At 46.1% G+C, this 25705-nt stretch overlaps 1 protein-coding gene across 1 annotated transcript in view; it reads right to left on the bottom strand.

Annotated features, from left to right (window-relative positions):
- The window catches only part of ARHGAP31 (Rho GTPase activating protein 31), a 101171-nt gene that overhangs the window by 63218 nt on the left and 12248 nt on the right, over positions 1-25705 (bottom strand). The gene's annotated exons all lie outside the window — the stretch shown is intronic.

Here is a 25705-nt window from a genome sequence, read left to right on the forward strand (position 1 = left end):
TGTCCGGGCATCTAAGTTCATGTGCTTTTGAGTCAGCTCTCAAAAAAGGCTCCCTCTGATCAACAAAGGGGTTTAGATAAGGAACTGAAATGACTCAGTACAGTAAGAAGGGAAATGGGACAGGTCTACCTTTAGGCCCTGAGCCTTGTCTGTGTCATTACCCCCTCCACACCACAAACTCTTTTCTGGTCCCATTTTCAGGACACCTCATCAGAGCAGTTCCTTGCACTTGCTTCACATTTTTCATCCAAGAAATTCAGATTTCTTTACAGGGATGGGAATGCCCAACAGCATGGCCAGGGAGGCAAAATTAACTCTCCCAAGGCTTCACTGACACTCTGTGCCAAATGTAGCTGTATGGATCTGGGTTTAAAAATGAAAAAACAAATGACAAATAGGATATTGCATCTTTTTACCAAAAATCAGGCCAAAGACAAGGAAAGTGGTTTTGGTTTGGAGGAAAACTGGACCAGAAATGGGGCCAAGAACATTCTTAAGCCACCTGCCTTCATAAGCTTCAGCTCTGCAGTCTCATGGGGCAGAGGAACCCCTCTGCAAACTCACCACCTTACTCACTTGAGAGCAATTTTTCACCGAAATCAAGCCTCTTTCTGAGGTGTGACCACTTCAAAATCAATTCAAGTTCTGTTGGTATGGTGTCTTTTTTTTTCTTTTAGAAGTGTTGGATATTACCACTTCAAGCATAAGAAAAAACACCAAAGGACCTAGTGAGGAACCTTGCACAATTATAACTCTGATGTGCAGTTTATCACTTCAATTATCAGAATTATCCCCATTTTACAGCTTGATGTCTGATAGGTTGAGGGGAAAATTATTTGCAGAATGTGTCACAGAGTTGTCTGGCCTGTCACCTCCCTGCCTTCTGTTCCCGCTTGCAGGCTAAGGAGGAAAACTCAGCTCTCACCACCAGACCAGTGGTTGTTCTCAGGAACCCTCAGTCCTCATGAAACACTTAGAGCTTCCTTGAATTTATTCTGGGCTTCTCACAGCACCTTGATGTTGAGTCAGAGCACAGGATCCCTCCCTGCACAGGTGTGCCACCAAAGCCATCCCGTGCCACAGCACATCCTGCCTGCCTGCCAAGGGCCACACTTCACACAGCTTGCACAGACAACAGGATGCTCAGATCTGGATGCCTGGCCAGGCCTCCCACTGTCTGGGTGGCCAGCTGCCTTCTTCAGGAAGACAAAGCCCTGTCCTAGACCACTCAGGGAGGAGACTTGTCCTGCTGCACTCACCAGCCCTTTCCCACATGGCTGAGCCCCCACACCGGACCAGTGGTGAGAGAACAGGTTCACCACGGCAGGTAGCCACACCTGCAAGTCCTGAATTCCATTCTGCGGACGGCTCCCTCCCTCCCTCCCTGAGCTAAACAAGATGTTTAATCTCACTGTGCTGGTCTCCTTCACTGCTCTACATCAGAGGGAGGTCAATCACTAACAGGGTCTGTGTGCACCTGTACTTTTGTCTGGTAACCCTCTACATCACACTCCTGCCCCATCTCCATTTCCCTCCCTTGTCCTAGATATGGTTTCTCCACTCCTCTCTTGCAAGTTTATCCAAACAGAATGTCTTCAAAAGACGATGCCTTAATTTTTAAATAAATAAATAAAATTTTAAAAATAAAATCACCCCCTGCATATGTAAAGTTTCCTCATGTGAGGAAGTGAGGGATTTCTGGTCCCGAGGTTGGGGAGAACCCTGTGCAGTATGGAACCCCTCCTGTCCCTTGCACAGGCCTGCTCCAAGGCTTACAGTCCCAGAGTATGGGGACTCAGCAGCGCTGCTGGGTCAAGTATGTCACCCTCACCCCAGGGTGTTTACTACGGGCCGGTAGGCATTTCCAGCTGAAAACACCATTGCTTGGGTCCTGCTGGCTGACAAACACTGCAGAAATTAAGTACTGGTTATTTGGGGTCTGTGGTCTGCTGTCCTTATCCCAGCCAGGACCCCGGACCCTGAGTGTCAGCACCAGGCTGCAGGACCCACCACCAGCCAACACCACCATGGTATCTTAGTAGGGAAAGCAGAGAGACTGCTACCCTCATGACAAGAAAAAACAGTATTTGAAGCACAAGTACAAGGAAGAGAAGTTAGAAACAAAACAGGGAATATTCCCACTTGTTCACAGAAGCTCTTTCAGATGCTGTAGGTTTGCTGCCCTGTTGCCTCATGCTGTTGCCCAGCTCCTTGTTCCCTTGGAGGGAAGAGGGCTGGAGTGAGAGAAAGAAGACATTAGGAGCTCCAGGAGAGCTCTTGCCAGGGAGGTTGGGCTACAGGGGTGTTTCCCATACCAAGAGGACAGAGGGGAGGTCGCTACAGGATTGCCCAGGGAGCCTGTGGCCAGGAAGAGGAGAGGAAGAAGGAGGAGGAGGAGAAGGAGGAGGAGGAGAAGGTCAAGGTGAGTCCAAGGTCCAAGGTGAGTGGGAGCCAAGCAGAGGCTTTACAAGTAAAGCACTTCATACTGGAGCCTGAAATCAGTGCTGAGCCAAGGGATTTTTCTGAGGTAAAGGGTCAAAGTTCTCTAGAGAGGAAAAAATACGAAGTCTGAATTTGCACAACCCAGGAGGCAGGGCAGGTCTCTGAACTAGTTTGAGTGAGCAGGGCTAAGGAGTAAGCCAGAGTTCATCCTAGAAAAGATTTCACAGACAAGATCAGGCAAACCTGGAAAGGAAAAGTTCTCAGACAAGAAGTATGGAAAGCAAAATGGAATTCAAGCTTGAAAAGAAGGAGGAAAGAAAAAAAAAAGAAAAATGTGAGTGTGGAATAGGGCAACACCAAGCCAAACTGGGGTTTTCATAGCAGTCATCCCTCCATAGAGATTCCTTCCTCATCTCTGCCAACATATGCAGAATGTGGTGGCAGTGGCCCCACAGTGCCACAGCCCAAGTCTGGAAGTCATGACCCCTGAAAATGACTTTAATTCCTTCCCTTTGAACCTGTAAATATAGGTCAGGTTTTTAAGTTAGTTACAAAGGTCTCCCTGTCAGTGGGGGCCACAGGTTCTCACAGGAAGGTGGGGCACCTTCCCACCCCGCTTCACTGCTGATCAGCAATGCCTCACCTGCCCTTTGGCTTGAGAACGGATGTGGTGAACCAGCCTTGTGTGTGAATGAACACAGCAATGATAATTACTTTACAGTTCTTTACAGTTCTCTCTGTTCTCACAGACAAGGTATTGGTAACACCATAAGCACTCCGAGAGCCTGGCAAATGAGCTTTGGCCATTAAGTCTAGGTATTTCTTCCCCTTCCACTAAGATCTGAGGGCCGTGGCTGAGGCGTTGCACAGGCTATTTCTGGGCACTCATCTCTCCCCTCCCTGCTGCATTTCCTTCATTGTATTTGAGCTCTTTCCTATCTGTAGCCTTTAAATCTCCACCAATCTGCCAGGCGCCACTCAGTACAGAAGAGGGGGGTAGGTAGACTCAGAGAGGTGGAGATCTGAACCCCTAAAAATAGCCTTGCCAAGTACGTCTGTTTTCCTGACACAGACAGTTCACTGTTAGACTCTGACACACTAGTTCACTCTCCATCCCCACACCTCAGCATACTCTCTTTCCTCTCCTGCCCCTCTCCAGAGCAGTTTCCTGTCTACTCCCATCTCTGTGGCCAAAGCTGGAGTGCATTGTGAAGCCAAAGGCTGGCGTGGAGTCTTTTGTTTCTCTGAGTACATTTTGGACCATAGACTATAGGGTTGATCTTTGTCACAGGGCACCTTTCACTGTTGTTTCCTAATTTCATCCATTCCCAGCCACACAAGCCCAGTCTCCTCAGCTCTCATCTCCCTTTTTGCCTTCCACCCTCTTGACCTACACCCTGACATACCTTGTTCTGTGTGTCTCTTTTCTCTGTGCAACTATTTTGTCAGCTACTTTGCAGATCCCAGCACCTCGGATACAAATGAAGGAGGCACCCCACAAATGCTACCAAGTCTCCTTGCTGCTGACTGCCTGTCCATGACATGACCGTGTAACCAGGGGTACAAGGTTTAGTGGTGGACTTGGCAGTGCTGGATGATCTTCAAGGTCTTTTCCAACCTAAATTATTCTAAGTACCCCAATATAACATGATATTTAGTACTGACCATACAGAGAACAACTACAAAACATGTAACTATGTTTTTAGCCAAATTGCCTTCTCTAACTGTTCACAGTCCTTTCAGAGATGTCTTGGATACAGAAAGCAGGATGAGGAACATATCTTCATTCCCATTCTCGAAGCACGAACTTGCTTGAACCATGACATTTGCTGAATTCTGTTTTTGTTCAGCATCTAGCACAGAGGATCTCTAATTCTTGACTAGGGACTCCAACTGTTCATCATTTAAACAACGTAAAGGCCATTAAAGAAAATCGTTATGTCTCCCTGTAAAACTCTATTGATAGCTCAGTAATATCTGACAGTATTGTAAAACAAACATTCAGAGAAAAGAAATCTATCAGACAAGCCACATAGCTAGCAAAAGATTCCTTCATCTCAGAGGCGTGGTCTGAACCTCCTCTTAGCATCTTACGATCAGGATAACATATTTGGTGAGGCAGGAGGCCCACAAACCTTCTGCAATGGAGACATTCCAAAGTCACGCAGGCCTTTTTGAGAGCATCCTGCTAGCAAATTGTTGAATAACTTCAAAGAGACAGCTGGTAACTTTATGCTGTGTACAAGCAAGGTAGTGTGTCACAGAGCTGATTTCTTCAACACATTGCCTCACTGCAAATATCAACAATAAGGATTCCCACCAAACCAGGAAATGTTTTTGCCTTCTTTTTTCTGCTTAATCAGCTAACCAAAGAGGCCCACAGAAATTTAAAAATTTTCTTAAAACTACATTGTGACTCTATAGCACAGCAAAAAGCTGAATCAGCTACACCTGTGAACATGAGGTATGTCTTAACAATGAGGCGTTTCTTCTCATGTCTTACCGGCCTGTGAATACAAGGGATAATCAGAGTTTTTAAGCACAGATGGAGTCTCTAGGAGATCAGAAATCTCAGCTGGGGAAGAAAATGCTGAGATCGATCTATCTATCTGTCTGTCTATCTATCTATCTATCTATCTATCTATCTATCTATCTATCTATCTATCTATCTATCTATCCCTTCAGATACCCCTTGCTTTGTCACTATGTGGCAGCTTTGCTACCACAGCCTAAGAGATAGGAGAGTTTCAATCTCTTCCTCCACATTTGCAACCCACAGGTTTTGTTGCTTTAGCCTATAAACACTATTCTAACAGTAATGAAAAATCTGTTGAGCCAGAGGCTTATAATTAAAAAAAAAACTATTTAGTCTCTCCTGTCCTCAGTTCTGCCAAACAACAGCATTGTGACAGCACTCAAAAAAACCCCACGTGTATAATTTCTGATTAGCCCAGCTCACCACCACACTGAAACCAGCACCCACATCACTGCCTGTATTGCCACTTTCAGATCTCTCATCATCCATTCTGCTAATCATGTTGCCATGAGAGAAGGACGTTGTGGGTTAAGCTGACTGCACAACAACAGCAGCCGTGCATTATTTTAATGGTGGTTCAAGGCTAAGGGCTAAGAATTAATCTCTATTATAAGGACTAAGCTGGAAGGAAGAAGTGGGTTTAGGGGTTCACTCATTTCATCCATTTTGGTCACTTTCTGTAGAAGATAAGGACTGTTTCATAATAATCTTTTTTTGTTGTTTTGGAAATAAAAATCCCAACAAATAACTCAGGGGACACTTACTATTTTAGGGATAGAAGCTAGTCTGTTACATGCTACTTTTAAAAGTCACTTAAAACATTACTTCTTTTATTCTGAGGTCTTCTCTTGATCACTTGCATGAATCATCTTTTGCATGAGAGACTTATATCTTGTTTTAGCACACACTTTCAACTAAGATTCCTTTTATTGTGCCTGAACATCCAGCACAAGAATGAGTTGCTAAGAAGAATCACAGCTCGGACAGTCTGCTGCTTCACACCTTCTCTCTGTTTCTAACAAGGCAAAGGATGATTTGGTGGCAGGAAGGGGGAAGAGAGGAAATACAAGTTTGCAAAAGTCACACATCCTCTTTGCAGACACCTCTAACGAGTGCTGGCAGCTGTGAGGGGTAGAGAGTGCTGGCAGCTGCATCAGGCAAGACCAGGTGTTTCTGCCTGTGGCAGGCTCTGGCACATTTGTCATTTCTTATTTCTGCTTGCTGAGCTAAATCCCTGTAGGAAATGCTCTAGGGGGTCTGCCCAAATGATCTCCTATTGTCTCCTCTACAAGGCTAATCATATTCCCTCTTCCTTCATGTTTTTTCTTCCTGCCTCACACCACATCTCTCTTCATGGTCAGGTGTGCCCCTGACCATGGTTAAGTGCAAAAACAACTTGCTTTTCTCCTGTGCTTTCAAATGCTGAAGGTACTGAACAGGAAAATCAGCTTTGTGGTGAGATTCCTTCTGCCTGAGATTTGAGTGTCCCCTTGTTCAGGATGTGTGAAATTAAAGCTTTCCATATACTCCCTAAGGAAAAGCCAATGTTTCTCCTTTAACATTTCCTTACCTATGCCCTGGCTGTTCTAGTGGAATGTGTTTTCTGTGGGGATATGCCAAGTTAGGGAGGATGGTTTTAAACTTCTTAAGCACACTTGTTTTCTCTTTTCCTCTGCTTTCAGAAATCTCACCAGCTCTGCAGTGCTGTCAGCAAAATTATTTAGTTTGAATCCTACTGTCTCAACACCTCTAGGCAAAGGTGGCACAAAGTTATCTTCTTTCCATCACAGATTGAAAGGGCTTGGCTTGCCTTCATTCTGATGCCTCATTGCCTAAATCTGTCATTCAGATTATTCCCCTACTCATGCTGAAGTTAGACTGGGTGTAAATTATAGCAGAAACTACTCGGAAGACTTCAGGCTAAAACCGGTAATATTCTCTTTGTGCTTTGCAATTACAGTAATTTCACGATTACAAGCTGCACCTGATTATAAGCCGCACATCTAGGGTGTCAGCAACATTTCATTTTTCCTCCATATATAAGCCACACCAGATTGTAAACCGCACTTTCGTTCACAGCGAGGATCCTCGTGCAACTTTCACAAAGTTGCCAGTTAGTAACAGAATCACTGGAACGCGGGGTTTACTGGCTCAGGGCCCTGCGGGATTGGCCCAGCTTCCCCCTCCCCTGCCGGGGAGCTGCCCCGGCCTGGCTCAGCTCCCCCCTCCCCCACGACAGAACGGCCCCGGCCCAGTTCAGCTCCTGCCTCCCCCGTTACGGAGCTGCTCCAGCCCTGCTCGGCTCCCCCCTCCCCCACCGGAGAGCTGCCCTGGCCCGGCATGGCTCCTCCCTCCCCCTCTGGCCCCAGCCTCGCTCTCCTATGGCCTCTGGGGGCGGCCCTGGCCCTGCTCGGGGCACGGCAGACTCCGGCTCAGCTCGGGGCTACTGCGTGCTCGCATTTCCGGTTGGCAAATTTCTGAACTTTTTTTCATATATAAGCCACTCTGGAATACAAGCCGCACTTCTGGGTACAGACCAAAACTTTGTCAAAATGGTGCAGCTTATAATAATGAAATTACTGTACTTAGTTTAATAGGCTACTTTCAGCTTTTATGGCCCATGTAGCATCATTGTAGCTGGCCAAGAGGACTGGGAAATCTAGAGAGCCATCTCCTGTGTAACTGGGGTGCCTACAGCAGAACTGATGTCATTTCTGTAGACTAGCAGAGTGGGTTTGTCTTCTTTAGAGTAAGCTTGGCTAAGAAGCCTGGCTCCTGAATTCTGCCCTGCTATATTTAGACCCTCTTCTGGTGTGCCCACCCAGTGCTGTTCCCTTTGTTTCCTACCAAACAATGAGACCTGAAAGAATTGCTTGGAAACGGGCCAATGCTCTTGCAAACAAAACTGTCAGGCAGCCAAGATTTGCAATGGGCCCCTTGTAACATACTGTACTGGGAAATGGGAAGCAATTGTGCCTCTTCACTTCAACCTTCACCATGAGTTTTTCCCCTTGCTGAGAGCTCTGTGGTGTGGCCCTGTCCCAGGGACTGTCTTTGGGGAGGTGTCAGAAGACACGGAGGGAATGCCAAGCGACAACAAATCAAGATGGCAAGGAGCAATGTAAGATCTGCTCTGTGTTCTCCTTCACCCCAAATCCTGTATTCCTTCCAAAGCGCATTTCCAGGTTGTTCCTGGAGAGCTTTTGCTATCTCTGCCCTGATTGTAGCAGAAGCTGCTCATGTGCATATAGGGTTACAGGTGTGGTCAGATGACCTTCTCTCTCATCCCATTTTCCTTTTCTGTGCTCTTGTGGTGTTTCGCCACCATTCTCTGCTACAGCAGCACTGTAAGGGGAGAGAAAAAGCAGCCCCAGCCCTACTGATGTGCAGAGTAAGAACAAGATTACTTCTACTTGTTTAAAAAAAATGGAGCCAAAGTAAAAAAACAAAGAGGGGGGAGAAAACAAACAAAAGAACAATCCATACAGGGAGAAAAGAGAATGAAAGTTTCTTTCATTCATTCACTCATTCATTCATTCATTCATTCATTTCATCTCACTGAGAGGTCTGCCTGATCCACAGAAGCCTGAATGATGAGAGCCTGGAAATCACAGATTTGCATCCAAAATGGATTTGTCCCATTACCTTAAGCTCCAAATTTGCTGCTTATTTTGGCCCTCTGAGCCACAATATCTCTGGTCAGAAAAGGACATGTGCATCCCTGAGGGAGACTCCAAAAACATCCTTCAGCACTGGATCAGGTTTGGGTTTTCCTTTAGACCCATAAGGACTACAGAGTTTTCCTTAAAAAAAAAAAAAAAAAAAAAAAAGGAAAAAAAAGCCTGCTGAGTACCACAATGATAGCAAAGGTTAGGGAAAGAGAAAGATTAGCTAAAAATTATCTGCCTAAACCACAAAGACATCTGCTAGTCCCACCTGAGAAGAGGGATAGAAATCTCTTGTGAGGAGGAGGGCAGGAGTGCATGCGACCCCAAGTGTCAGTGTCATACTCTCACTCCTCTGATCACCCCATACATACAGTTCTCTGGCAAATTTAAAAGATGCTGAGACAAATCCAATGGTTTGAGTTGAAGTTATCTACTATCTTTTTGTAACAATACCAAATATTTACAGCTTGAAAATTGAACCAACTTTTAAGAACAGCTTAGGAGAATGCATGCTGTCAGGAAAAAACGCAGCTGGAGCAAAAATAAGTAGATAATAATATTTTGACATCATGGACACACAACACTGATTCATGGGCTTTGTAGGACAGCAGTCTCAGAGAGAAACTGTAGATGAATGGAAGGTACAGGGAACCACTCAAGTGCTACAATTCATGTTTTAGAGATAAATAAGTAAAAGGGACAAATTAGTGGGGCAAGGAGAAACTGTATTTCAGACTGCCCCCCAGCAGACAGGGTCTATAGGATACAGCATGCAAGACCCTACAGTGTTGCACTTCATCTTATCACAGAAGACAATTTGAGTAACTCAAAGGCCCCTAATAAAACTGAATCAATTGGCAATTGCCTTTGTTATAGGAGATAAGGGAGTTATTAGAAAACCCAATATGTGTTGGGTTTTCTGGATTGTAATATTATTGTCACACAGCAACTGCCATAAAGTCCCAGGTCCTGGTGTCAGGGGGTTTCTTGTAAGACTCTCAGATTTCAGGATAAACCACTACCAAAAAAGCTATAGTGATCATTAGTATATAGAGACATTTTAAAGACACAAACTCTAAAAACATTAAAAATTTTGGATGTCAAGCTGAGAAGCAAAGGCCTGTCTCTGTAGCAGCTCCTGTGTAGCGCACACAGGCTGGACAAGAAAACTGTGATCTTGGTTTGTGTTGCAATAGAGAAGGAAGTTATTTCATACTTGCTATTTATTGCAGAGCACAGATCCGCTGTGCTCAGTGACTAAAGATCATTTATAGAGCCTTTACAGTCAACAGGAAATTATATTTGCATTTTGCCAAATCACTTCATCATTATACCATTTTGAAAGGATTGTTCATGGATATTTCAGTGGTTGCTTAGGAGATATGAAAGGGATTGGTCTGCAGCCACATGCTTTTCTGATTCTCCAAGGTAGTGTTGCAGGCCCTTACCTATAAGAAAGCTACTGGGCAACTGTAACAGGTAGATTTTGTGCTTGGGGTCCTCTTGTGACCTGTTGTGGCAGCACAGTCAGGTGGAGGAAGTCCTGGGCTACAGCTGAACATGAAACAGAAAAGGTTGCTAGCAGGGAGAATCAGGACAAGAAGGTGGATTAATGACATCCTGAGAAACTCAGGGATGGCAAAAATTCTGTGTTTAGTGATCACAAAAATGAGTCCTGTTTTGGGAGGAACCTCTTGCAGAAACTTCTGTTTATATGTGAAACGAGTAGGAGCTAGCAGTTCAATCATAGCTGGTTTGGGAGTTTTTCATCGAATTTTTAGCTTTTTTATTAAATGGACCTTCCTTTTAGAAAATGAAGCTGTTTGAGAAATCAATGGGAAATTTTGAGTATTAAAGGCCAAATCTCACACCAGAAATGTGAGGTAAATCACCAGTGAAAAAACTAGAAAAATCTGCTGAAATCCACAAGCTCCTTTCCCTACAATTTGCAGCCTTTTCTGGAAGTTCTGGGAGATTTTCATAAATTTATTTATTGTTTATTATTATTTTGATTCAACAACTACTGCTCTTATCAGCATTACTAAGTTCATAGCAAGTTGGAAAACCAAGGAAGGATTTTCTTCTTTCAACTCACTATAAGTGAGGCTGGAAAGGCTGAGATCTAGTAGCTCTGAAACCTTGTAAGACATATGAACCAAAAAGAACCAATTAAATTCACATCTACAGATACTATTTCCTTTCCTTGCTAAATCAGTTTATCAGCTTCTGTGCCCTGCACAACTACTGAGTAGCTCCATTATCAAATAAAAAGTAGAATTTAAATGCTGTCTTTCTGCATCTTAATTGAATTCCAGTTCTTATCCAAAAATAGCTTGAAACAAACCAAAGTTAAAAAAAAATTAATTATCACATAAATAAGCAAAACCATTCACTATTTTCTAACATAAGTAAATGCAAATTGTGGATTTGATTAAAAGTGAGAGATTAGATTGTTCTATATACATGAGCAGAGAGCCCAGTCTAGCAAAAAATTACCAAATTTAGAGGAAGGGCTATCTTTAGTTTCAAATCAGGATGTTTTAATTACCAGCTAACAGGAAGCAACCTTTTTAGTTCAGTTTTGTTTTGTTTTCTGGTGGTTTTTATGGCATTTTAGAAATAACTACAAATATGAAGTGTAATTAAAATAGATTACACCAATCATCCTTTCTTTACTATCTGATAGTAAAGGCACAGTCCTATGTCAGTCATGTGGAAACTACAAACACTTTTCTAAGATACCCTAATTTGTGCCAACTCACTGTTGTCTCCCTTTTTAACTATCCAAGCTACCCACAAATGAGCTTGAGCTAAATCATCTCTTTTCAGGTTAGCCTTGACAATAAGTAACACAGTTTCTCATGTGTTTGCTGGCTTTGCTCATTCATTATGGCCAGAGAACAAGCAGATAGTGGAGACCCCCAGCACTCAGTATGTGCTCAGCAGCCTCCAAACAAAAAACAAAACAAAACAAAAACTACAAAAGTCACTTTCTCTGTTCACTCTAGGCTAACACTAGCTCCTGCTTATTACATGCATGTGAAACCACAGCCACTCAATACCTGAGGGTTATAAACACTTTTTGAACTCTCTGTGAAATGCCACAGCACCTGAATATAGCTCTTGTATCAGGGATAGTTAGGCGCTGCATTTCCAGAAGACATTGGAGTCTCTGTCATTCCTATCAGTCCTCCTGCTCTGCCTTTTCTGGGTGCAATCTTTCCCATACTTCAGTTTTTCATGCTGTTCTTGGGTTCCCAGAGCCCGTTTGGAGACTGCAGAACAATAGCAATTGCTGAAAATATGAAACGAGAGAAAAGGAAACATCTTTGTAAAACACTCACATACTGGGAGAAGGATATAAAAATAATATGTGACAGCTCAGGTCTGGGGCCCCAGGATCTATAGGCTGGGGATAAAAACGGCTTCTATTTTTCTTCTAGGGTCTTACTTCTTGTTGTGCTTCTGAAAAATGCCAATAAGAAGACAGATCCTCTTTGTCATCTCTCCCAGGAAGTACATTCCTCCTGTGCCAATACCATCATACCTTCTGTTACCATAAACATTCTGCATCCTTCTCTCTCCTTTTATTTGGCTTTCAATCTCAGTGAATAATTTTGCCAAGAATTGTTTATTCATCAAATCTAACTTCTTTTTCTACCTTTGGAGTATCCCAGAGCAGATGGAAATTTCCTCAGGTTCTTTATTATCTTAGGATATCTGACAAGTTCTTTGCGGTTTTTTCCTCTCGTCCATGGATTGACTGTGAACTTTGACTAGTTGTGGTTTCAGGCATTTGGACCTGATGTGACGAGTGATACTGCAAGGCCTGAGAAAATCAAGAGCACAGTCTCATGACAATGATTGATTGTAAAAAGAGCATCATTATTACAGTATGTTCGTGATTATAAGCCGCACTGAGTATAAGCCGCACATTACAATACAGAGTGTGATAAAAGGTGTCTATTCTATCACCATCTGTTGAGGGTGGGGGCAGTGATCCTTATCTCAACGGCAGATATTCTGCTAATGGGCCATCCATTGAAGCCAGAGGGGGCATTGTTCTTTAAATTTTCACAACCCATCCTTCCTCCAGCGAGTCATTTTCTGCTAATGGCCCATTCAGTCCCACTGTGTGACTGATAAAATTAATTCATTCCATTGGAAATTGCTCCAGCCAGGGGGAAGAGCCCAACATTTCTTACCAAGACAAAAACAGAGGTTTAGGACACTAAGGGAGACCCTTGCTCCACTGGACTCCAGAGGAAAACCGGATTTCTCCACATCACCACTGGACCTCCGGAGGGAAACTGCACCTTCTACAGGACCACTGCTCCAAATGAATCACATCTGTCACTGCAGGAGGATGCAGCTACCATTTAATGGGACTGCTACCAACACCCTGCCTGACATGGTGTCAGGTTGTACTCTGATTTTGTCAGGGTGTGTCAGGTTGTACTCTGACTTTGTCAGGGTTTGGAGTTTGTTTCTTTGTAGTATTGTATTTCTATTTTAATTTCTCTAGAAAAGAACTGTTATTTCTAATTCTCATATTTTTGCCTGAAAGCCCCTTGATTTCAAAATTATAATAATTTGGAGGGAGGGGGTTTACCTTCTCCATTTCAAAGAGAAGTTCCTGCCTTTCTCAGCAGACACCTGTCCTCCAAACTAAAACAGCAACTTTTTGTTCTTTGTCCATATGTAAGCCGCACCTGATTATAAGCCACACTTTGGGTTTGGACCAGAATTTTAGTCAAAATGGTGCGGCTTATAATCGTGAAATTACTGTATTTTTCGGGAGCTGTTAACTTTTACATCTGTATCTTTCACTTATGGAGGATGCTGACGGGAGAAAAATTTAAATGTAAGACTGCATGCCATCAAAGGGGAATAACTTTTTCATTATATTCAGGACAGAATATAGCCTCAGATATAAAATTCAGAGGGAGCAATGATGACTGAGAAATTATATTGTCAAGCTGCCAAAAGCTGCTTCATTGCTATCCTGGGGCACCCTTGTGTTCTCCAGGTCCCCATCGCTGCCTATGTTAATTTGTTGTTTGGTTGCTCAAGGCAACTTTTAAGGCAAGTGGAGTAGGTAGTGACACAGGGATAAGCCCAAAATTATCCTTCTTTTAAAAACCATGTGAGTGTGGGTTGCCAGAGTAAGGAAATCTCATGAAAGGGTGTCCCAGTGTCAGGAAGTAGGTAGGAAGGAGGGCCCTTTGAAGGAAAGCGCTTGTCTCGGCCTCTGCTGTGGTGCACTGGCCTCACCTTGATCTAATGAGAGCTTTGGTGCAAAGCTCAGGCTTGCTGCTTGCTCCTGTCATCCCTGAGCTTCTTCATTTACCTTCTGTGTGAGGGAAGGAGAGGCAGGGTGTGTAGAGGAAAAGCGGCATGTTTTCTTTGAACAGTCACTGTCAAAGAGCCAGAGCACTTTGTGGAAAAGGAAGAAAAAAGGGAACTCCACCCTTTTACCACAGAAAGGTCTCAACCACATCCCAAACCTTGGCTAGCTAGAGATCCCTTCCTCACATTGAGAAACAGAAAGGGACCCAGAGATATTTTAAAACATACTAGAGGTCTGATTGCATAGTTTTGACCTGGTTTTGTTGGCACAAGGGCCTTTCTTTACTGGTTTGGATAGAGCACACCTGCTGAGGAGATTCTCCTCATGTGTCAAGATGAAATTTTCTGGCTGGAGAGACAGCTTTAGGGACAGGTAAGCAGACCCAGGACGTGCTTGTTCTTCAGCCTGTTTCATCCAGGAGACCCTCCTCTCACACCTGCTGCTCCAAGTAGTAAAGCAGGACTGCCAAGGAGGACTGCTGTGGGCCTTGACACAATCTCTTCAGAGAATGACTTCTGGTCCAGCCAGCCTTTCCTTTCCACACAGCTCTTTGGCCCACACAGCCAGAGTCTCCATTTCCTGTGTGGGAGGCAGACAGCCACCATGCCATGTTGGACCAGAACCTCTGTTCTTACAGAGCTGCGACTTGGGACCTCCTACCAGCTTGTGAGCCACAAAAGAGGACCACAGGGGGAGGGAATTGAGGAGAAACCAATTAGGGACATACGCCATGACTAAACTTAGCACGCTGGGTGTTTGTGGAAAACAGAAATGGAAAGAACTGAGGCTGTACTCAGGGGGTAGCGCTTGGGTGCCTTACACCCTTCAGAGGTGTAAGACACCCCTGATAAATGAGACGGTCAAAGCCAGATGATGAAATCCTCATGGTTAGGCTATGGAGGGAGGCTCTGCACCCAGTGTATTTCATCACTCTTGATCCAGTGGGAGCTGATGACAAGGAACTGCAGGCAGGAGAGACCAAGACACTTCCCCAGACACAGCTGACCTCAGCCCATGTCATGCTGTGGTGATACAGTATGTTGTGGTGATGTGGGACATCCTGTGGCACAACAACAAAGCCAAAAAAGTTTAAAAGTGCTAAAGAAGAAAAACTTGTCTGTGTTGATTCTTGGTAGAAACAGGAAGGATGCTGGTGAGGCTAAGAGCCCAAGCCATGTCCTTTCACAAGCGTACACCTACAACTGTACTTTCCAACACATGGTAAAAGCAAGATCTCATCCTTAAGGTAGCAGCTTTCATGGAGAAAGCGTTCAGTTAGGTGGTAATTTCTTCACCTCTTCTTGAGAAACAACTCTGTCTGGATGGTAAAAGAGTTGTCATTTAAACTCAAAGGTAACAAAAAGAAGCACACATTTGAGAAATGAAACTCATGGTAGGTAGGCATTCAAACCTGTCCAGGATAAGAGTGCCATAGCCTCTCCTGAGGAAGGAGACACAGGACTCGTAGTTGACACCCTTCATTAGGGGTTTCAGCATGCAGCTCATCTGCAAGGAAGCACCTCCATCGCTTCCAGATTAAGCTACTTGAAGGAATAAGCTGCTCTTGTGGGTTTTGTTGCATGCAGGGGAATCCTTGATCCAAATGCTGATCACAATTTTTGTGCTTCATGTACAAATGCTGCTAGAGCTGGAGTCCTAAGCTAAGGAGTCCTCAGTTTTTCTTACTGATTTTGGTTTTAAATCAACTTAAACTTGTCAAAAGGGAACAAAAGAATAATACAACCTCACTTGCTGGTAAGTTAGCTCTTTCCCCTATGGAATTTTTTTTCTTTCCCCTGTATTAATTTTTTGTTTCATGGACAATGCAAGCAGGTAGATTTAATTTTTGAACAAAATCATAGTTAGAAGCTGTTAGTTAAACCTTATCCTGCCTGTCTGGGCAAAGAACCCTTTTAAAAATCCCTGTGTCTGCAGTAACTAAAGCCCCTTAATTCAATCATTTGTCTACCATTTTCCTCTGAAATATAATTGAAATCTGTTCTGACACGGTTGCTGCAACAGAAGCAGCAGGTAGGGCCCTCCCTCACTTGATACTGGAGGCATCTGTGGGTTTTGGGACGCAGTTAGACATCTAGTGGTAACGTGTAGTATAATCCCAGAGCTCATACAGAGAGTGCAAGGGTCACAATCCTGTATGAGGAAAGGTGAAGTATATGCTGGTATGCTGCATGCAAAGCCACGCATCAGTGTTATGTGTCTTCTTATTCTGCACTCATTTTTGACTAAGGCTGAAAACCAGCTAAGAGTAGACCCAGGTCACATTTCATCCAGAAATCTTTCAAGATTTGTGTTTTGATCTCATTGCTTATGGTTCCTTAGTTTATTATGCAATAGCAGGAAGATCTTAACACAACTAAAACAACAGAAGATGTGCAAATAGTTAATTCTGAAGTCTGGCAGAAGGCTGAGTTTAAATAAATTTGGGATATTTCAGCTTCAGGTTTGATTGGTGCCATTAATGATTGCAACCAGGAGAGTCTTCTTAGCTGCTCTGCTGCTAGGAACTGAACAATGATGCACTGATAGAAGCAACTGTATCAAAAGAAAACTTAAAGAAGAGCAAAATTATTCAGGTGATTTGAGCAGTAGCGCAAAGTAACATTCCTGGAGGTTACCTCTAGAAACCAGGTAAAACCACAGAAAGAGGAGAAAATCTAGCAGTAACAACAGCTTGGCCAGTAGCAGCTTTAATGTTTTCTAGTTGGTGGAGATCATGAAAGAAAATTTGTAGTCGATAAGATTACACATCTGTTTAGATAGATGTTTAAAGGAAGACTATCAAAAAACAAGCAGTGAAAGATTATTCATAATCAAGATACTACTATCAACATGAAAGTATATAGACTTCTTTTGATGGGAGGAAGTTAAAAACAGAATTATATGGCATTACTTCGTAAAAGACCTTGTAGCTTTCTCCTACATATCCCATCTTTGCCATCGGTGTAGCTGCATGTCCATCTCCAAGCCTGGGAACAGCCAATGAAATCCCATTGAGGACTACCGCACAGGAGTACAAACACAGAAAAACTCTGAAATTTTTAAGCATTCTTTCGAAAGTATATGCATCTATGTTAAACCATTATGAGTACTTTTAAGAAGTTTCCATGAATGTATTTTTTTTAAATAGCACATTAATATTTTGGAGAGTGGCAACTCACATGAACACAGTAAGGCCTATATAGGAGAAAGCTGAAAAGATAATGGCCATGTCTTTGATCTCCCAACAACTAAATCTTCGTATCTTGTTAGTGTGATCTTGATAATGATAACGATAAGTATAATGATAAGTCTAAGTATAAGGATAATGATAATGATAACCAATGCTGCTGTTGCTTTATATGGTATTGTTCCCTTAAACATTTGTTGCATTTTGCTGTGATTATACGTTATGTTAGAACAAAATGACAGGGAAGCCTTTAGTGACATTCATAAAATAGTGGTGGGGATGCTGCTGTCCCCCGGATAAGAATTGCTCTGATCTTGGTCTTCAAAACAGGAGGAAGAAATAGGATTTTTATCCCTGTGTATGGGAGTTCTTCCTTCTCTGTTCTTCTCCCATTATGTTCTTTTAATTTCACGAATACAAGCCGCACCATTTTGACTAAAATTTTGCTCCCACACCGGAAATGTGGCTTATACTCAGGAGCGGCTAATATGTGAAAAATTTTCTGACATTTACAACCTCAGAAGTGCCAGCCAGGGTGCCGAGCCGAGCACCTGCCAGTAAAAGCTGGCATTTCGGGATTGTTACAAATTGTTACTCTGTTGCGCCGCGGGTGGAGTCTGGCTCCCTGCAGGCAGCACGGGGGGCAGGGAGAGAGGCGGGAGAGCTCTCTCCTTCCCTCCTCTGCCGCAGCCCGGGGGAGAGACGAGGGGGCCCCATGTCGCCATCACCGCGGCTCGGGGAGGCAGTGGGGGCCCTGTGCCACCATCGCCGCGGCCCAGGGAGGAGGCGGGGGCCCCGTGCCACCATTGCCGCGGCTCGGGGGGAAGGCGGGGGCCCTGTGCCACCATTGCCGTGGCTCGGGGAGGCAACAGGGGCTCCATCCCCTCCCGCCTCCGCGGGAGCGGGGGGGGCTCCGTCCCTGCCTGCCACCACGGGGCAGCACCGGGCCAGGGCGAGCGAGCCCAGAGGCGGCGGCCGGCCCCGAGCGGCCCTGCCAAGTGGCAGCGCCGGGCTGGGCCACCTGGCCCCATCGGCAGCCCCTAGCGGGCCGAGCCTGCACAGCCCGAGCCGAGCTAGTAAACCCTGACATGCCGCGGTTCTGTTACTAATTGGCAACTTTGTTGCATGTGGGTCCTCGTGCAAACAGCAGAGCGGCCTATACTCAGGTGCAGCTTATTTATGGACAAAAAACAAAATGTTTGCCAACACCCAGAGATGCGGCTTATAGTCCGTGCGGCTTGTGTTCATGAAATTACTGTACTCAGGTGAGTGCTGGTTTCTGCTGTGCAGAGAGGTAACCCTGTTCCTGGTGTTTAACAACCACAAATCTCTCCACCTTGAGGGCATGCTCTATTCCCTGCACAATATCATCTTTCTGTTCTCTATTTCCTCAGCACCTTGCTCTCTATGCTCCCATTTCTGCACATTTAAACAAACACCAGTTCATTTGCTGTGGAGAAATGACTGAAAGAAGTCACATATCTCAGTACATCAGCAGCTCTGATGCTCTTTTGCAGAAACAACACATCAAGGATTTCCACTGTTTGTTACTTGGTACTGTTCCTATTTATCAGCAATGACTCTTCAGCTTAAGGCTTCCTGTTACTGCCCCAGTCCCTCTCAGCCCACAGAGGCCATGCAAGGCACAGAGCCAGGGTGGCAGGGTACACAGCAGCCGGTGACCATGACCCACTGTGCTAAAAGCAACCAGCAGGAGCCCCAGCAACACCACAATTTAAACACAAATGGAACAACCAGGATAGATCTGCTCGTGTATTCCTAGGCAACAGTTTCCTTCACAGCTCAGCTCTCAGACCCGTACAGTAATGTCACGACTATAAGGCGCACCATTTTAACTAAAATTTTGGCCCGAAGCCGGAAGTAGGCCTTATAGTCTGGTGCGCCTTATATATGGGCAAAACTTCGGAAATTTGCCAACCTGGAAGTGTGAGCCGCGAGCCGTGGGGGGAGCCGGCAGGGCCATGGCTGCCAGGTGGAGGCGGGGCCATGGGGCCGCAGCTGCCGGGAGGAGGTGGGACTGTGGTGCCGCGGCTGCTGGGTGCAGGGGGCGCTGGGGGCCTGCGGTGCCTCAGCAGGCATACTCCTGCCCTGGGGAGGCAGCGCCGAGCGATGGTAGACATAGCCCGGCCCCGGGGAGATGGCATGGAGGGGCGGCAGGCATAGCCCAGCCCCAGGGAGGTGGAACGGAGCGGTGGAAGGCATAGCCCGGCCCCAGGGAGGCGGGGCAGAACAGTGGCAGGCATAGCCCGGCCCCGGCAAGGCGGCACGGAGCGGTGGCGGGCATGCCCCGGCCTCAGGGAGGCGTCACAGAGTGGCAGCAGGCATAGCCCGGCCCCGGGGAGGCAGCACAAAGCGGCAGCAGGAATAGTCCGGCCCCGGGGAGGCGGCATGGAGTGGTAGCAGGCATACCCCAGCCCCACCGGCTACAGGCAGCCCTGAGGATCCATGGCCGCCGGGTTGAGGCAGGACCTCAGCCAGCAACTGCGCAGGGAGAGCTGGGGCTGATCCTCGCTGCAAAAAATAAGTGCACCTTATAGTCCGGTGCGCCTTATAAAATGTACAAAGTTGCGAAATTTGCCGCCTCCCAGAGGTGCGCCTTATAGTCCAGTGCGCTTATGGTTGTGAAATCACTGTATTCTTTGTGGCAGTGGAGCTCAGAGGCAGAGCCCACTCAGAGGCAGTGGAGGAGCAGAGCTTTCCCTGCCCTCTGGCTATGCCACCCTTACACAATGCCTTTGCAGAGCAAGTGCCTTTCTTGTGCTAGCTGGGCCTTGTGCCCCCCACGTGCCTGGCCATCCTTCCCCTGAGATACCATCCTGCATCCTCTTTAAAGAGCTAAACTGCAGCAGTTCCAGGGCCGGAGCTCAAAATATTTTTCCTGACAGATTTTCAAAGGAGATATCAGGGAGGAATTTTTCCCCCCATCTGTGCAATGCCTACATCAGACCTTGACATCTAAAATATCTCTTTTTACAATCAGTCACAACTAACAGGCACTTGAAGGGCACGGTTCATTTCTTTGTGCTTACTCTAAAGGAGGTCCACAGTGATGAGCTTAGATGCAAACATCTGCATTTAATCAAGGGAGGGAGATTAATTCCATCCCAGTGCCCAAAATTTTTGGAAGCTCTAAACATTAAACCCCATTGCTTAACATACAGTAATTTCACGATTATAAGCCACACCATTTTGACTAAAATTTTGGTCCAAATGCAAAGTGCGGCTTATAATCAGGTGCGGCTTATATATGGACAAAGAACAAAAAGTTGCTGTTTTAGTTTGGAGGACAGGTGTCTGCTAAGAAAGGCAGGAACTTCTCTTTGAAATGGAGAAGGTAAATACCCTCCCTCCAAATTATTATAATTTTGGAATCAAGGGGCTTTCAGGCAAAAATATGGGAATTAGGAATAACAGTTCTTTTCTAGGGAAATTAAAATATAAATGCAGTACTACAAAGAAACAAACTCCAAACCCTGACAAAGTCAGAGTACAACCTGACACCATGTCAGGCAGGGTGTTGGTAGCAGTCCCATTAAATGGTGGTTGGATCCTCCTGCAGTGACAGATGTGATTCATTTGGAGCAGTGGTCCTGTAGAAGGTGCAGTTTCCCTCCGGAGGTCCAGTGGTGATGTGGAGAAATCCGGTTTTCCTCTGGAGTCCAGTGGAGCAAGGGGCTCCCTTAGTGTCCCAAAACCTCTCTTTTTATTTTGGTAATGTTGGGCTCTTCCCCCTGACTGGAGCAATTTCCAATGGAATGAATTAATTTTATCAGTCACACAGTGGGACTGAATGGGCCATTAGCAGAAAATGGCTCGTTGGAGGGAGGATGGGTTGTGAAAATTTAAAGAACAATGCCCCCCCTGGTTTCAATGGATGGCCCATTAGCAGAATATCTGCCGTTGAGATAAGGATCACTGCCCCCACCCTCAACAGATGGTGATGGAATAGATACCTTTTATCACACTCTGTATTGTAACCTGCAGCTTATACTCAGTGCGGCTTATACTCGTGAAATTACTGTAATTTCTCTCTTTTTTTCTGGCAAGCTCAGTCTTTCTGTTTTTGCGTGCTTTAAAAAAAAGGAAAATCTTTGCATCATCTCAGATTAAAGCAGTGGATGCTAGTTATTTGTCTAACAAAATTGATTGATTTTTTATCTCTCTATTTATAAAAGTCTCTTAATGCTATGAAGTGATATAGAAATGCCATGTAGTTGTCAATAACTAATGAAGCAACATCTGGTGGGCACAAAATGGATCACTGTCCCGCAAATAAGGGTACACTGTGTTAACTTGAAAGCTGTTTTTAGGTAAGTGCAACTCATTACAAACCTTCACAGAACAGTTTTGGCTAAAGAGTGGTCCTTACTTCAGAGCTTTTATTGTTGTTCTTGCTCTCAATAATAAATAAAAACTCAAATAAAACAGTAGCTCAACACTTTGTTTTCATCAGGATTATTATAAATATTCTTCCCACTTTCTCCATTCTGCTCAATTTCTGGAGTCACCCCAGCAACTGGGATACTTGGTCTCCTGCCAATGCACCACTGAGCAGCTGTCCTGTGACCTTCTCCAGTACCCTCCGCAAGAGGTAACTTCTGTGAGTGTGTGTGTATGATGCTAATGAGATGCATGTGACTTCATTTGATAAGTTCAGAGAAATATGTTGTGCATGTGAGTTCCAACTGATCCCTCCTTTTCAAGGTTGCAAGAAGTAAATCAGTCATGTTTTAAATGATCCCACACTCCAGTTGCTGCAATTTGGAAATTGTTAATGGATGCGGCTCCCAGCATTATCTGCTTGTGGCCATATGGCTCTGTGGGGAGAAACTTCCATCCCAAAGTGTTCTGTGCACCTTTCTGCCATTCTGGCAGTGCCGCTGGAAGGCGACTATCACCAAACTGGAGGGTGACAAACAAATCTTCTTCAGTAGCCAGTGCATTGCAACAAGGCATGAGGGATAATTTTATTTTTATGGCTATTAAACAGGCCACTGGGACAAATTTTGTTTCCTGGGCAGATCTTAAAAGCCTTGACTCCTAATGATGTGTGGACAGCATCCTGCTTGGCATTATAATGCATGAAATCCTTTTTCAAGCCGTATTCTGACTTGGAAATTCTCTTATTCTCTTCTCAAGGGTCAGCAACCTTTGGAACAAGTGTCCATTCCTTATCCCTGCATTCCAGTGCCAGAAGTCTATCCCCCTCTGTGTCACTAGTGGGAGGCTTTGTCATGTTGTGTTGCTTTCATGCCCGAGCCCCTCAAGAGAGACACAGGCATGCGTGATTCTTTCGACCAAAAGCACTTTTTTGTTCTAAACAGTTCACTTTATAACCTCCTAAATGTATCTCTGCAAGCAATTCTGATTGGTTTAAAGTCTGGCTGTAGAGCCTCTTTTTGACCAAGGACCATCAGACCAACCCTCTGACTTTTCTAGAATTTTCCCTGGTGGGTTGTGTCCCTCCAGTGTGCTTTTTCCATATTTGGCCCAGTACTAGCCAGCTTGTACTGCCATAATGTTGAACGTAGACTAGTGGAAAAAATATGGGCTAAAAGGGACTTAAAACATTAATTTTACCCATCTTCTGCCCAAGAGAGAATTACCTGTATCTGGGCCATTCCTGGCAGATATTTATCTAATGTTGCTATGATGGAAATTCACCCATCCAAGACAATCTACCTCAGTGCCTCTGTAGTCTTAAACTCCTCTTGCTGCACTTCATTACATTTCCTTTCCCCAGAAAAAATACAAAGAAAAAAAAAACCATAATTTTTCCAGTTGCCTGTTATATATTGAAGACTGCATCACATCCTCCTCCCTAAGCAATGTTGTTTTCTCTACCTTAGGCAGTACTCTCTGTTTTTTCTCTCACATCTTGTTTTCTCGACCACTGACCTTTGTTGACATCCTCCTCCCAGACTCTGCCCAGTTGATGCACAAACATTTTGAAGTGTGATGCCAGTTGTCTAAATGAGATCATACCAATCACCGGTGCTGAAGGATTACTACCCAGGCTCTTCACAGGAATCTAACCATACATCTTAGTATGGTCTTACACATTTTCACAACAGTGTGACATTGATGATTCACAGTCTTATTTTGATCTGGTGGAAACCCTTCCCACCTACCATTTTCGCAAACCCCTCTGTACAGGACTGTTATAGATAGCAAGAAACAGATGCTTTTCAGTATCTAAGGTACTTGCTTATCTTTGAATGTTGCTGATTTTCCCCTGGGAGAGATAAAAAAATCCACTGTAGCTCCCAGATATACCTTAGAGGACCAATCTCCAAATCATTAAAATTATTACACTAATTTGCAAAGTTAATTAAAAATAGACTTCTTCCCTTGTGAGGTCCTTTTAACCCCTACATGAAGCTTTCAGCCCATTTTGGTTGGCACCAGCTGAGCCTTGACTCTCCCTGGCAGCAGGATAGAGTTCACTCTAGCAATGGGAACATCAGGAAGAGCTTGGCTTGAATTGCAACACCCCATGAGTAAGAAAGAGAGTTTTGTCACCTCTCCTGTGTAAGGGAATATTTGTATAATTTAGAGGGAAGACACTCTAGAAGAGCCCTTTGCTAGAAAACTGAGGGAATGGCTAGCATCTTTTGTTGCTTCCTCATGCTATGGAGAGCTGCAACAGTCTCTTCGATGTTTCATTGCAAGGAAATTTCAAGGAAAGGCCCCTTTAAGTGTTATTCCAAAGACTTCAGAGCAGGTCAACAATAACAGACAGGGATTACAGTAATTTCACGAATACAAGCCGCACCAATTTGACTAAGATTTTGCTCCTAAACCGGAAATGCGGCTAATAATCAGGAGCGGCTAATACAACCTCAGAAGTGCCTGCCAGAGTGCTGAGCCGAGCAGCTGCAAAGTCGGCATTTTGTGATTGTTACAAATCGCTACTGTGTTGCACCGCGGGTGGAGCCTGGCTCCCTGCAGGCAGCACGGGGGGCGGGGAGAGAGGCGGGAGAGCTCTCTTTCCTCCTCTGCCACATCCCAGGGGAGAGACGGGGGGGCCCGGCGCCGCCATTGCTGCGGCCCGGGGAGGAGAGGGGGGACCCGGGCCGCCCCTACCGCGGCCCGGGGTGGGGGGGGAAGCCCGCGCCGCCATTGCTGCGGCCCGGGGAGGGGGGGGAAGCCTGCGCCGCCATTGCCGCGGCTCGGGGAGGGGGGTGGAAGCCCGCGCCGCCATTACCGCGGCCCGGGGAGGGGGGGGGAAGCCGGCGCCGCCATTGCCGCGGCTCGGGGAGGGGGGTGGAAGCCCGCGCCGCCATTGCTGCGGCCCGGGGAGGGAGGGGGAAGCCCGCGCCGCCATTGCCGCGGCTCGGGGAGGGGGGTGGAAGCCCGCGCCGCCATTGCTGCGGCCCGGGGAGGGAGGGGGAAGCCCGCGCCACCATTGCCGTGGCCCGGGGAGGGGGGGGAAGCGCGCGCTGCCATTGCTGCGGCTCGGGGAGCCGACGGGAGCCCCGCGCTGCCATTGCTGCGGCCCAGGGAGGGGGGGGGAAGCGCGCGCCGCCATTGCTGCGGCCCGGGGAGCCGACAGGAGCCCCGCGCAGCCATTGCCGTGGCTCGGGGAGCCGACGGGGTGCTTTGTCCCCGCCCGCCGCCGCCGCGGCAGGAGCGGGGAAACTCCGTCCCCGCCCGCCGCCGCTGCCGTAGGAGCAGGGGAAGCTCCGTCCCTGCCTGCCACCGCAGGGCAGCGCCGACCCGGGGTGACCGAGCCCAGTGGCAGCGGCGGCCGGCCCCGAGCTGCAGCACCGTGCTGGACCACCTGGCCCCGTCAGCGGCCCCTAGTGGGCCGAGCCTGCACAGCCTTAGCTCAGCCAGTAAACCCCGCCCTCCCGCGGTTCTGTTACTAATTGCACGCGGGTCCTCGCTGCGAACGACAGAGCGGCTTATATTCGGGTGCGGCTTATCTATGGACAAAAACCGAAATATTTACCAACACCCAGAGATGCGGCTTATAGTCAGTGCGGCTTGTATTCGTGAATTTACTGTATTAAACTACAGATCAGCAGAGGTGAGTTTGACACAACTGCTGACGTTAGGTCAGCCAGTGCCTGTTTTTCCTTTTGAACAGAGAAGGGTTCAGTCACACAGCTTGCTAGGCTAAAGCAGGGAGACTAAGGTCAGAGAGGGAGTCAGATAGCTTCCTAAAGGGCTGCCTCACCATTTTCATACTGTTAGTATGCATATGTGGCTGGAGGTGAGTGCTGAGGGGAAGATCCATAGAAAAAGCTGGCTTGTTCCTCCATGAGGATGACAGGACAATGCTCTGTGCAAAGCAATAGGTGGATTACTCCTCACAGTGTCACGACCCCACCAAGAGCTTCCTAGCTGCCTGTGGCCCCTTTCCTCTCCTCCTACTGCCCAGTCATGTTCTTTGACCTCCATGTTCTCACCCAGCAGAGACGGGAACAGCCCTGCAGCAAACACAAGGACAAGGCACAATTTTCAGGCCCTGATGCCTGTGTCAGGGTCAGGCCAGC

This window comes from Catharus ustulatus, chromosome 2, assembly GCF_009819885.2.
Source record: "Catharus ustulatus isolate bCatUst1 chromosome 2, bCatUst1.pri.v2, whole genome shotgun sequence".
NCBI classification, from domain to species: domain Eukaryota; kingdom Metazoa; phylum Chordata; class Aves; order Passeriformes; family Turdidae; genus Catharus; species Catharus ustulatus.